Source organism: Talpa occidentalis, unplaced genomic scaffold, assembly GCF_014898055.3.
Source record: "Talpa occidentalis isolate TD23 unplaced genomic scaffold, MPIMG_talOcc4v2.1 talOcc4.15, whole genome shotgun sequence".
NCBI classification, from domain to species: Eukaryota; Metazoa; Chordata; class Mammalia; order Eulipotyphla; family Talpidae; genus Talpa; species Talpa occidentalis.
In genome coordinates this window covers 47,048,342-47,063,258 of record NW_023601543.1, presented here as the reverse complement: position 1 = coordinate 47,063,258, position 14,917 = coordinate 47,048,342, and the positions used below count along the sequence as shown (strand labels likewise).

General features: G+C 36.8%; 1 protein-coding gene across 5 annotated transcripts in view; it reads left to right on the top strand.

Moving 5' to 3' along the window:
- The window catches only part of EDA (ectodysplasin A), a 330,732-nt gene that overhangs the window by 70,416 nt on the left and 245,399 nt on the right, over nucleotides 1-14,917 (top strand). The gene's annotated exons all lie outside the window — the stretch shown is intronic.

Genomic DNA, 14,917 nt, shown 5'->3' with positions numbered 1-14,917 from the left:
ATATCATCTTGGTTCAACGGTAGGCAGTAAGTGCAGAAAAAATATTTCTGTCCAACCCATGCTTGTGTTTACTTCTATATTGGCACCAGCTCTTAACATGCTCTGATGTTCCAGCTAATGTTCCCTGCTTGCTAATATATAGGCAAATCAGCCAGGCCAAATGGTATATTACCAGGAAATTTTCCCTGTTGGCTGGCACATTGTTGTGACAGCAGGAAATAGATCCCGTTAGATGAAGACTTACATCTGCTTTGGTTATATTACCAAAGTATATTTATTGACCCATAGGCTGTTATAATTGGAAGGTACTTTAATGAGTATTTGGTCCCATTCAGTAATGATAGCAAATATTTGAGTTTTCATTATATACCAGGTATAGTGATAAATGATTACCTGTATTATCTCACTTAATCCTCATAACAACTCCTAAAATTATTCCATTTTTAGCTGCATTTGTATTAATGAGGAAATAGAGGTTAACTTGCCCAGCTTTACATATCTAAGAATAAATAGATTAAGGTCTATTCTCAATCTGAATCCAAGTCTGACTCTAGAACTAAGTTCCTCAATACACTAAACAGTGACCCTCCAGTGCTAAAAGTATCCCTTCTGGGGGTATTCCTGAAATATTATACTGTATTATCCTTGAATATCTTTAGGGATAGTTAGTACTGCTATCTTGAGTCAGCTTTTTCTATTATTTGACAAATTTAATGGGTCGTGGGAAAGATGTTGAACTAAAATTTGATTTGATTCTTTATAACAACAACATCATGGACCATTAGAGTAGGGGGAACTGGAAGATTGTCTAATTCATTCCTTTCATTTTGCAGATGAAGTATTTCAGCCTAATGAAGGCAGGGGAACAAGATTACATAGCACTTTAAGAAAATTTGCTCTCTGGACCCTGACAGAATAACTTCTATATTCTTCAGATCAGTACTTGTAATATCTAAGCTAGATTTAATGATTCCTTTTGAGCTTACTTTTATGCCAAACATTCCACTTTTTTTCATTCCTTCCTTGGATGAGTGTTTTTTAGCCTTTCACAATTGAGTAATCCTATTTTGTTCTTACTCTCAGTTGTGTATTCCCTCCTTTAAAATGGCTCACATAGAACTGTACTGTCTCATACTTTACAGTTTATTCATCCAGCCCAGGGTACAATGGAATTATGCCTTTCTTTTTTTTTTTTTAAATAATAAATTTTATTTTTATATTCCCCCATACAATTGCAAACGCCCCATTCTGACCCCAATCCTTCCCTCCCGCCCCCCACCCCCCAAAAAGTGTCTCTGGTTCATAGTTTTTTGTTGATTTTGATTTTCACTTTCTTATAGTTATTCATTTTCCTGGTCCCTTATTTAAGTTTTCTAGATTCCTGCTATGAGTGAGACCATCCGGTATTTTTCTTTTTCTTTTTGGCTTATTTCGCTGAGCATGATCCCTTCCAGTGCCATCCATGTTGCTGCAAATTGCATGTGTTTATCTTTTTTGAATGCTGAGTAATATTCCATGGTATATATGTACCACATCTTCTTGATCCAGTCATCTATTTTTGGGCATTTGGGTTGTTTCCAAAGCTTAGCTATTGTAAACAGTGCTGCTATAAACATAGGGGTGCAGGTGTTCTTTGGAATTGATGTTTCTGTGTCCTTTGGGTAAATACTAGGAGTGGAATTGCTGGATCATATGGAAGCTCTATGTTTAGTAGGTCCAGAAATCTCCACACAGCTTTCCACAGTGGTTGGACCAGTTTGCACTCCCACCAACAGTGCAGGAGAGTTCCTTTTTCTCCACACCCTCGCCAACATTTGTTGTTGCTAGTTTTTTTAATATGTGCCATTCTCACTGGTGTAAGATGGTATCTCATGGTAGTTTTGATTTGCATTTCCCTGATGACAAGTGATGTTGAACATTTTTTTCATATGCCTGTTGGCCATTTGCAATTCCTCTTCAGAGAAGTTTCTTTTTAGCTCTTCTGCCCATTTTTTGACTGGATTATTTTCTTTGTTGTTGTTGAGTCTCATCAGCTCTTTGCAGATTTTTGTGATCAGTCCTTTATCATTAGTGTTGGGTGCAAAAATGTTCTCCCAGTTGGTGGGGTTTCTCTTTGTTTTTGTTATTGTCTCTTTTGCTGTGCAGAAGCTCTTTAATTTGATGTAGTCCCAGCTGTTTATCTTCGCCTTCACTATCACTGCTTTGGGTGATGTGTCTGTAAAGATGTCTTTGATGTGCAAATCCCGTAGTGTTTCGCCTATATTTCCTTCTATATATTTTATGGTTTCAGGTCTTATGTCTAATTCTTTAATCCATTTTGAGTTGATTTTTGTGTATGGTGTGAGGTAGTGGTCAAGCTTCATTCTTTTGCATGTAGCGACCCAGTTTTCCCAGCACCATTTATTGAACAAGCTTTCTTTGCTCCAATGCATAGTCTTTGCTCCTTTGTCAAAGATTAGTTGACCATAAATCTGTGGGTTTATTTCTGGATTTTCTATTCGATTCCATTGGTCTGTATGTCTGTTCCAGTCATTGGACTTCTATTAGTAGTAGTCTACAGTAATAAACTTCCATTAGTCTATTAGTATAGACCAAGAATGCTATAGATTTTCTTTTTTGGCAGCTGTATCGTCAACTTGTGGCCATATCAGAAGAACTGTTTTGAAACAAGGGGCATTTATGAATTCATAGTTCTGAAAACTGACTCAAGAATTATTTCCCCCAGCTCTGAATCTCTGCATCCTGGTTTCATCAGTGATCTGTTTGCTTAGAGACTGATTTACTAGAAAAATGAAATGACATTGTTTGTTATATATTTTATTTGTATACCTATATGCCTACATTTGATTGGTTAAATTATAAACATCAACATTGTCCACATTCACTGTTCAGATCTTATTTAGATGGTCTAGCTTATAGAACATTGACTTCTAATGGAATTGTGGAGCTAATCCTTATCTGAAGCCTAGGTGATAAAAGGCTGTCTTTCCCAACAAAACTAATGATACCCCTGAGTGAAATGAAAATGGCCTAACTGGAAACTAAGAGTGTGTGTTATCTTTCTCTCCCCTCAAGGAGGAAGGGAGCCAACAGTGTTACCTATGTAAGGTTGCAGGAATCAGGGCCTCCCTGGTGGCTCAAGGGGTTCAGATGCAACCTATGAAGCTATTCGCAGCCACTGCAGCATGAGTTCAATCCCCAGCCAGGGAGATACCCACATGGTGCAGCAGACCTCTCCTGACTCGCCCGCTGCTCCCCTCTGCAGTGTATTTCAATCAATCTGCCTGTTCTGTTCCCCACTCTGTGTTCTGTTCCCCACTCTGTCTCTGGTGAATCCTCTCACCTTCCAGACCTCTGGCCTGTACCCCAGTTCTTGTATGCATAAATAAATAAATAAAATAAGGCTGGGCCTCCCCGGTGGCGCAGCGGTTGAGCGCTGGACTGCGAAGCTGCCTGCAGCCTCTGCAGTGCTGGTTCGATCCCCAGCAGCCGGGTGAGGGTCCCACATGGCGCGCAGACCTTTCCTGCAGCCAGCTACTCACCTCAGCAGTGTACTTCGGTCCTTCTGTCTGCTCTGCTCCCCACTCTGGCTCTGGTGAATTCTCTCACCCTCCTGAGCTTCTGACTGTACCCAGTGCTTGTACAAATAAATAAATAAATCTTTAAATAAATAAATAAATAAATAAATATACATATATATATATATATATGCCAATGTTACCTCATTAAAAAAATAATAAGGCTTGCAGGAGTCAGAGTAGCTGACCTATAACTAACCTGAATGATATAGTCAAAGAAAGAGGAGATTGCAGAATGAAGAGAGGGTCTGTTTTGACTGGAATTTAGATACCTTTACTAGTTAGCCCTTAAATGATTCAGGACAGGCTTTTAAATGAAAAATCATAAAGTATAGGAGGGAGTAAGGATTGAGCTTCTTGTTACCACAGTTTGGATACCAGAATATTTTGTTACATTAATGTTTTAAGAAATAAATGCTTAATGTGTATTATAGTATAGAGAAGAACTGGCATTTGTAAATATTTATGGGGGTTTTGTTTGCATTTTGAAAACCTCATCTCCCTACCTAGATTACAACCTCTGCACCATGATTTTCTTGTCTATGAAGAATGAGGATAAACCATTTAGGTTGCTACCTAGCTTCCCCATCACCCTATGCAAAAGGTCCTCCATCTCTCCATTTAATTTTTCTAATATTTTAAACTACTCCTAGGACATCACATATAAACTGTAGTTATATGTAGATGTGTTTTATGTTTCCTATTAAATTATAACCATGATGTCAGGGGCTAATAGCATTTTCATCTTTTTGTCCTTAGTAATTCCTAGTCTAGTGCTTATGTATTTAATATATGTAAGTATTTATTGTAATAATTTTAGTGGCCTTCTCTAAATCATAATTTTTTTCTCATCTTTTCATGGCTCCTTTGTCCTCTATGGGAAAAATTCAACAGCAAGTGCTCTATGTAGTTGAACCAGGCAAAGTTTTATGAGAGACTCATTCATGAGGGAACAGTGTTGGAAAGGAGAACTTAGTCTGGCTCCTCAAAGGGAGTTAGGAGGAGATGGAGAGCAGCATAACTTGTTCTGGGATGGGTTATACTATGCCCAAACATGTGCAGATGGGTTATACTCCAACTGTGTATGTGGGCTCTCAGCTTTCTCCGTCCAGGAAATTATGAGATAATCATTAGTTTGGATCTAACACTAGCTAGTTTGTCTAGCTGGGTGCCTTATGGTCAATGTGGTGGGGCGTAAGGAGGAGTATAAGGAAAACATGTGCTTTGAAGTCAAACAGCCTGGCTCTGTCACTTACTAGCTGTATGAAGTTGGTCAAATTAATGTCTTTGAGGTTTAGTTTCTCTTTCTGTATGAGTTTTAGAGTATGTACTGAGAGGATTGTTGTAAAGATCAGAGTGTCTGTCAGTGTAATGGTGTAAGCATTCAACAATCATAAGATGTTGTTAGGTTGTACTCTTCATGGTGTTTATTTTCAGTGGAGAAGCAAAAAGTTGTGATAGAGTAGGTGGGTATGATCTGAAGTACTATGAAGTTTAACTGGATGTGGAATTGTTAATAATAATATTATTAATAGTAGTAATGCATCTTTGACAATTTATTGAGTATTTACCTAAACTATCCTCTGGAGAGCTGATTGATTTTGTAATGTTTATTGGAAGAGTAAGTCAAAGCTATCACCTCCTTTACCCCAAACCCCATCTCTATTTTCCTAATCCTTTTGGTTGGAAGGGTGGTTTACTTTAGTCAACTTGTTTACCAGAGGATGTAACAAACACACTCATGTGTTCTCTTGCTCCCCTTTATGTCACCCATATACAACTTTTACTCTACTGAGCAACACTTAACAGGAACAATGTTTCAGAGCTTATATGTGTAGAATAGTCTTTGAGGTTTGGATTAAAAACTTCAATGAAACCACAAGAAATTAATCAGGAACATAATTGAGCAGGTGAAGCAAATTTGTTAAATCTGTTTTGGGAAAACAATGACTGGTTTTAAAGCAGTAAGTCAGCCTCAAGTTCATTGTTATATAATCAAGGTAGGAACAAAGGAGGAGGGAATGGGTAGATTTTCTGAAGACATCTGAGAATATAAGTGCTGCCTATAACATGGCTGACTCCAATGATGAATGGAGAAACCACTTCTTAGTAACATCCAGAAAACTTGGGAAGCTTATCATTAGCTCTACTATAATGCAGATATGACTTCAAAGAAACTATTCACATCATCTTTTCTATGTTGTCATAAATTGCAATTTTCAAACTGTCACAAAGCAAGGATTTGGGGGGATGAGTATCACAAGAACTGTATGAAGAGATATAATTTATATTAAATATTGATATTTTACTTAAGATAGAACTGGACAGATGTATTTAGGATTCTTATTTGAAAAGATTGTTTTCCCCCCTCTCGCTGTCTAAAGCAGAGACTGCAAGTATCAGATTATCTCTGGGTTAGAATTGACATAAAGAGGTCATCGAGTTCAAGTCCTATCTCCTCTGTGAATCACCTCTAAAATATCTCTACCAAGTGATATTGGGAATGAAGGAAATCATTATTACCCCTCTGGGTTCTTCTAGACTGGCAAATAAACAAGCATCAAATTGATAAGAGAAAAAGCCAGAGAGAAATTTAGTAATAATTTTTGTATCTCCTGTATACATAGAGGAGACCAAGCATGACTAAGTAACTGGTTCACTTGGCTTTAGCTGTCATCTTAAATAGCTTAGCTAGGACAAGGGAGGTTGGAGGAATGCAGGAGGAATGAGTTAGGGCATTTACTGGGGAAAGCAGAGGTACTTCTGGTCTCTCCAGGGAAAGAGATAAGGGGATTAAGTCTTCTTGGAATAGGCACTTATAGAGAGAAATGTAGATGTAAATATCAAAAGCAAGTTCTGTCCAACCTTCAGAATCCCTCCCATGAAATAATCTTCTTGCCAAAGACATGTTGTGGAGTGGCAGGTTTTTGTTCCCTTAGAGTAGTCATTATCCTAGATTTGAAATGTATCAGTAATGGAAAATTTGACCTCACCAGAGATAACTCATGCCATTTACAGGACAATGTAGTTGTTAACAAATCTTTATTTAATACTACAGTCAGCTACCCTGTGCCTGCCTTCCACCTACAAAGACAAACTCTCTTCTATCTGGTAGTCAGTCAGATGGAAGACGAAAATCACCATGTCACCTTGAATTATCTCAACCTACTCTAGGCTAAATATCTTTCAACTGTCCATTTGCTACTTTGTTGTGCATTCCACACTGTATTGTGTTCATAAGTTTGAAGCTGTATTTTCACACATCTTATGAGTTTTGCCCTCATTGAGGGCACTGACCATATCTTATATTTGAAAATATACAATATATAACAAGTATTTGAATGAGAGAAACTTGGTATTATTATTTTTTTTTACTTCCTAGGCTACTCTTGTTTGAATATTTTCTAGTTTATCTTTAATTAGACAAACACTTATGGAATGAATTCTGTGCGGTAGACACTGTGCCAGCATTTACAAATATAACAGTAGAAAGGACAGATACAGTCCCTGATTTCATGGAACTTAAATTCTAGTGTGAGATAACACAAGGGAGTGAGCAGTGCAGAATAGGTGATGAGGTTGCAATACAAGAAGGACATGTGTAGCTCATGGTTTTATTACTGGGCAAAGGGTCCAAAAGCTGCATCAGAACCTTTCTCATCAGTTCTGGGCCTGGCCACGTGCTTCCACAAATGCCAACAAAAGGGTATTTGGTGCAGCAAAAGTGGGGGGGATATTTTTTCTAACCAACAGGGTAGAGGGAGAGGGAGAATTGGCAGTGCAGAGGGAGGAGAAGGCCATTTACCAAACTGTAGCACAAGTTGGAATTGCAGCTATAGGAGCCTATAGGGTGGAATAAGGCCTGCTGTATCTGGAGCCAGTGCCTGTGGCCCTCTGGGGCAAAGTCTTACCAAGTCCTGCTGCCTCCAGGGCAGCAAGGGTGCATCAGAGGTCTGAAGCTGCTGAGGTTGTAGCTCTTCCTCCCCAGGGGTGCAGGGAGGGCAAAAGTCTACTGCTTATCTGATTGCAGGGGCCACTGCCTTCTGCAAAAAAGAGAACAAGCCCATGAGCATGGTTATCTATTAAAGGCTTTCAAAAATGACTGTTCAGGCCTGCCTTCTTCCCAGCAACCTTCTTGGTCAGGATATCAGGGAGTGGAATTCATCCTTTATCTTACCCTGGGTATACTTCATGCCCAGCCTAGGAGGCCTGGTGGGCCACTCCAAGGGTCTGAGGTTGCAAAGCTCAACTGTCCCGGGCCGGTTTTTGGTGTCAGAGAAGGTTGTTTCCTATGGTTGAAACAGCAAAAATAGTCAAGATGTCTTCTTACCAGACCTTATAATCACATTATTCCTATGAATATATGTCTGTTATTGTAGCTTACATTGATATTTTCCTTTTTAACTCCACTGTGTTGTTGTTCATTTATTTATTCAATACATTTTTATTGAAGACCCACCAAGCATGAGGCACTGTGCTAGGAACTGTGGCTACAACAGTGTCTAGAGGAGATATTCTATGAATTGAATGAAGCTTAATTTCCATGGCACTCCTCACTTTGCAGGAGCACCTTCTGAAATCCTATAGTTAATTTTATATTTGTAATTTTGTATTCTTTTTTTTTAAGAGGATCTTGCAATTTGTATGTTCAGGTTCAACAAAACCTGCATCTCTCTTGCTAGAAAGAAAACGAAGCTCCTATTCCTTGCTCCCGTTCTAATGGGAATAAAAGGGGGAGAACAGATAACCCATTAATAAACAGTAGGTCTAGAATGTGTCAGGTGGGAGTAAATACAGAAGAAAATTCAGGGAAGTAAGAGGACAGAAAGAGTAACTATGGTAGAGATGGGAGTTCCTGGCTCATTTATATAGTCAAGGAAATTCTCTGTGGTAAAGTGAGACCTGGGAGAAATGAGGAAGAGAGACAGCCATGCAGATAGATTGGAGAATAAACATGTATAGAAAACAACCATCTGTAAAGGTACTGAGTCTTGAAACATTCTTGTATTTGAGAAATCACAGAGATCCTAGTGTAGGAGAAGCAGTGGTAAGAAATCATGAAATCATAATCATTCATTGAGCTTTTTGTCAACTCAAAACTCCTGCTCTATTTAATTGTAATTTTGGACCTTTGTGAATTTCTTTTTTCAGTATTTTGTAATTTTCAGCATATACATCCTGTACATATTTTGTTAGCTATTCACCAAAGTTTTCCATTTTCTTCAGAGCAATTATAAGTGGCATTTGTGTTTTAAGTTTTCTTTTCTGTAATTTATTGTCAGTATATAGAAAAGCAATTTAGTATTTGTGTTTATCCTGTGACCTCAGTGAACTCACTAGTATTCTAGGAATATTTCTGTAGTTTTACTGGGATAATCTACATACATTTAGTATCTGCAAATAGAGATATTTTTATTTCTTTCTTCTAATCTATATATCATCTCCCTATCACCCCCATCTCCCTATCATCCCCAAAGCAAGGAAAGCAGATATCCTTGTCTTGTTTCTATCTTAGTGGTGAAATATTCATTTTCCATCATTAAGTATGATGGTAGCTGTAGGATTTCTTTAGATGCTTTTTATGAAGTAAAATTCCTACTATTTCAAATTGTTGAGAGTTTTTATATCATACATGATTATTGGATTCGTGAAATACTTTTTCTGCATCAGTAGCCATCATCATAAAATTTTTCTTCTATAACTTGTTGATTAGGGTGTTTTACATTGATTTATTTTGGAATAAATACCACTTGCTCATGATTCTTTTTATATGTTGTTGGATTCAATTTGCTAATTTTTTTGTGATTTTATTTATTTATTTGTTTATTTATTTATTTGTTTCTTTTTAAATAATAAATTTTATTTTTATATTCCCCATACAATTGCAACCCCCCATTCTGACCCCAATCCCTCCCCTCCTGCCCCCACCCCTAAAAAGTGTCTCTGGTTCATAGGTTTTTTTTTTTTTATTTTTATTTTCACTTTCTTATAGTTATTCATTTTCCTGGTCCCTTATTCAAATTTGCTAATATTTTGATGGACTTTGCCTCTAAGTTCATAAGTAATATTGTTCCTTAGTTTTCTTTTTCATATTGACCTTTGTCTGTTTTTTTTATCAAAGTAATATTATAAGTGTTTTATATATATATATATATATATATATATAATTGGAGTATCATTGTATTACATCCTTATTAGTGCTTTGACATTGTAGGATTTCTCCCTTCAGGTATAGTCACTGTAGCACTCCAACCACTAAAGCACCCATAGTCCTCCACCATAGTCCCACATGTGCTCTCTCACTTCCCCTGTTCTCATGCCTCCCACTCCCCCTCCTGGATGCCTCAGATCTATTGTCAGGTTTCAGAGGTTGGTTTTAAAGTTTGTATTTGTCTGACCCTTTGTTTGGTTCCTTTATATTCCACATATAAGTGTTACCATCTGGTATATAACTTATTCTTCTGGTTTATTTGGCAAAGCAAAATCCCTTATAGCTCTTTTCACGTTGCTGCAAATGGCATTAGTTTATCATTTTTGATCACCAAGTAGTATTCTGTTGTGTATCTGTACCGCACCTTGATCCACTCATCTTCTTTTGGGCAATTTGGTTGTTTCCATAGCTTGGCTATTGTAAATTGTGGTGCAATAAGCATAGGAGTGCAAGCTTCCTTTAAAATTAGAGTTTTGTGAAAGTTTGTTCAATAAATGGTGCTGGGAAAACTGGGTTGCTACATGCAAAAGAATGAAACTTGACTACTACCTCACACCATGCACAAAAACCAACTCAAAATGGATTAAAGAACTAGACATAAGACCTGAAACCATAAAACATATAGAAGGAAATATAGGCAAAACAATACATGACATACACCTCAGTAACATCTTTAAAGACACATCACCCAAAGCAGTGATAGTGAAGGCAAAGATAATCAGCTGGGACTACATCAAATTAAAGAGCACAGCAAAAGAGACAATAACCAAAACAAAGAGAAACCACACCGACTGGGAGAAAACTTTTGCACACAACACTAATGATAATGGACTGATCACAAAAATCTACAAAAAGCTGATGAGACTCAACAAAAACAAAGAAAATAATCCCGTCAAAAAATGGGCAGAAGAGCTAAAAAGAAACTTCTCTGAAGAGGAAATGCAAATGGCCAACAGGCATATGAAAAAATGTTCAACATCACTTGTAATCAGGGAAATGCAAATCGAAACTAGAATGAGATACCATCTTACACCAATGAGATTGGCACATATTAAAAAAAAAAAACTAGCAACAACAAATTTTGGCGAGGATGTGGAGAAGAAGGAACTCTCCTGCACTGCTCGTGGGAGTGCAAACTGGACCAACCACTATGGAAAGCTGTGTGGAGATTTCTGTACCTACTAAACATAGAGCTTCCATATGATCCAGCAATTCCACTCCTACGTATTTACCCAGAGGACACAGAAATATTAATTCCAAAGAGCACCTGCACCCCTATGTTTATAGCAGCACAATTTACAATAGCTAAGCTTTGGAAACAACCCAAATGCCCAAAATAGGTGACTGGATCAAGAAGATGTGGTACATATACACCATGGAATATTACTCAGCATTCAAAAAAGATAAACACATGCAGTTTGCAGCAACATGGATGAAGCTAGAAGGGATCATGCTCAGCGAAATAAGCCAGAAAGACAAAGAAAAATACTGGATGGTCTCACTCATAGCAGGAATCTAGAAAACGTAAATAAGGGACCAGGAAAAAGAATAACTATAGGAAAGAAAAAATCAAAACCAACAAACAACTATAAACCACAGACACACTATGGGGGGGCGGGGAAAGGAGGGATTTGGGGTCAAAATAAGGGGGTGCAATTGTATGGGGAATATAAAAATAAAAAAATTAAATTAAATAAAAATAAATGAATACTTAAAAAAATAAAATTAGAGTTTTGTATTCTTAGGATAGATACCTAGGAGTAGAATTGCTAGGTCACATGGCAAATCCATTCTTACCCTTTGGAGAAACCTCCACACTACTTTCCATAGTGGTTGGACCAGTCTATATACCCACTGCAGTGTATAGTGTCCTTTTTCTCCATATCCTCACCAAAACTTGTTTATGGTCTTTTTGATGAGGGCCCTTCTCACTGGTGTGAGGTGGTATCTTGTGATTTTGAATTGCATTTCCCTGATAAGTGATGACGAACGTTTCTCATGTGCCTGTTCTCCATCTGTGTGTCTTCTTTAGAGAAATGTCTATTTAGCTGCTCTGCCCAATTTTGATCGAGTTATTTGTTTTCTTTTTGTTGAGTTGTATGAGTTCTTTGTAGATATATATATCAGCCCCTTGTCCAATGTAGAGTGTGCAAATATTCTCTCCCATTCAGTAGGGTGTGTCTTTGTTTCAGTTATGGTCTCTTGCTGTGCAGAACCTTTTACTTTGAGATAGTCCTGATTGTTTATGTTCTCTTTTGTTTTACTTGTTGCTGGGGACAAATCTGCCAAGTTATTTCTGAAGCTTATGTCATGGAGTGTATAGCCTATTATTTCTTCTGTGTATTTTATGGTTTCAGGTCTTGCATCCAAGTCTTCTATCCATTTGGAGTTAATTTTTGTGTGTTGTGAGGTAGTGGTCTAGTTTTCATTGTTTTGCATGTGACTGTCCAGTTTTCCCAACATGACTTATTGAAGAGGCTTTCTCAAGGTAATATTGACCCATAAAATGTATTGGGTAGTATCACCTCCTCTTTTATCATATGAAATATATTTTGTAAAATTGACATTAATTATTCTTTAAATGTTTGCTAGAATTCTCCAGATAATTCTGTTGAATATAGAGATTCTTTTCAGGAACTTTAAATTGCAGTTTAAATTTTTGTTTGTTATAGGTTATCCGGATTACCTATTTTATCTTGGTTGAGGCTTACCAGTTATTATTTTTTCAGCAATTGGCCCTGTTTTTCCTCAGGTGTCAAATTCATGACCATAAAATTTTCATGATATTCCCTTATTATCTTTTTAATACTGTAGAATTTGTTGTGATAATTTCATTCATATGATTTGTATCTTGTCTCTATATTTTTGACAGTTTAGTTTCTAGAGCTTTGTCAGTTTTATTACTTTTTTCTAAAGAACCAGTTTTTTGTTACATCGCTTTTATCCTTTGTCTATTTTCAATTTTGTTGATTCCTGCTCTTGTTTCTATCTCCTTCCTTCTGCTTGCACTGGGTTTGTTTTGCTCTTTCCCCCCTCCCCCAGTTTCTTTTTTTAACTTTCTTTTTTTTTAAATTTTAACATTTATCATTTTTTAAAATTTTTTGGACAATATTTGCTTCCCCCCACCCCCTCAGATTGAGTCCCCATAGAATTTCCTTCCCCAAGGCACCCATGCACCATCACCAAAGTCCCCTGTGCTCCTCCCTCCCTCTGATCCCTCTCCCTCTTCCTCCCCTGCAATATGTCTCTGGTTTATGATTGTCTGTTTTTGCTTCGTTGTGTTTTGTACAGTTATTATTATTTTTTTATACTGATGTCTTATTTGTTTCCCCTATATTCCCAGTATAAGTGAAACCATCCTATATTTTTCTTTTTCCTTCTGGCTTATTTCACTGAGCATAATTCCTTTTAGCTCCATCCACGTTGCTGGGAATGGCATGAGTTTATCTTTTTTGATGGTTGAATAATATTCCATTGTGTATATATACCACATCTTCCTTGATTCAGTCATCTATTTTTGGGCATTTGGGTTGTTTACCAGGTTTTACCTATTGTAAATAGTGCTGCAATAAACATGGGTGTACAAGTGCTCTTTTGAATCACTGTTTTTGTGTCCTTTGGGTAGATCCCTACTAGTGGAATTGCCGGGTTGTATGGTAGCTCCATTTTTAGTAGACTGAGGAACCTCCGGACAGCTTTCAACAGTGGTTGGACCAGTTTGCATTCCCACCAGCAATGTAGGAGAGAGTTCCTTCATCCTCGCCAACATTTGTTATTGCTTGTTTTTTTGAAGAACTGTAAGACCTGAAACCATAAAATATATAGAAGAAAATATAGGTAAAACACTAGAAGACATACAGCTCAGAAACATCTTTAAAGACTCATCACCCAAAGCAGTGATAGTGAAGGCAAAGATAAACACACCTGGGATTACATCAAACTGAAAAGCTTTTGTACAGCTAAAGAGACATTAACCAAAACAGAGAGACACCCCACTTATTGGGAAAAAATCTTTGCACTCCATTCAACTGATAAGGGGCCGATCACAAAGATGTACAAAGAACTCACACAGCTCAACAAAAACAAAATAAACAATCTAGTCAAGAAATGGGCAGAACTCAAAAGACATTTCTCCACAGGGGAAATGCAAATGACCAACAGGCATATGAAAAAATGTTCAACATCCCTTATAATCAGGGAAATGCAAATCAAAACCACACTGAGATACCCCTTCCACCAGTAGGAATGGCACATATCCCCCTAGTTTTTTGAGGTTTAATTTGTTTATTGATTTTATCACATTTTGTATTTCTAATGAGATCATTTAGTGCTATAAATTTGTTTCTCAATACTATTTTATCTACCACAGGTATTATGCTATGTTTTATTTTTATTTTTTCACTCAGTTTCTTGTATTTAGTTTCTTTGAAACTTCCTCCTTTAGTCATGGATTATTTATAAGTGTGTTTTCTAATTTATAGTAATCAGTTTTCCTGTTGTCTTTCTATTATTGATTTCTCATTTTGTTCTCTGTGATCAGATAGCACACTATATGATTTTAATTTCTTGAAATTTGTTGAGGTTTCTTTTATGTGCCAGAATATGATTGTTTCTGAGAAAACTTACAAAATTATGTGTGTGTTGCTGTTGTCCATTAGAGAATTCTACATATGGAAATTAAGTTCCTTGGGTTGTATTTTTTCTGATATTTTTCACACTTGTTAACTTTCTGTATTGTAGTTCTATCAGTTGCTGAAGGTTGCATGTCTATGTTCCTAAATATAATTCCTGATTTTTCTTTCTACATTTGGTTCTATCAGTTTTCGCTTTATGTGTTTTGAGATTCTGTTGTTTGCATTATATACATTTGGAATTCCTATATCTTCCTGATGGATTGATCCTTTATCATTATGTAATATTTCTGTCTAATTATAATAATTTTCTTTGTGCGGAAGTCTACTTTATTTGATAAAGTCACTGTTTTTTTTCTCAAAACTGTATTTGTTGTTTATGTCATTTTCAATCTTTTTACTTCACTCACCTATGTTGCTGAATCCAAATTGTGTTTCTTGTAAAGAATACATAGTTGGGTCTTGAAGTTTTATTCACTCTATAAATCTCTTGAGCT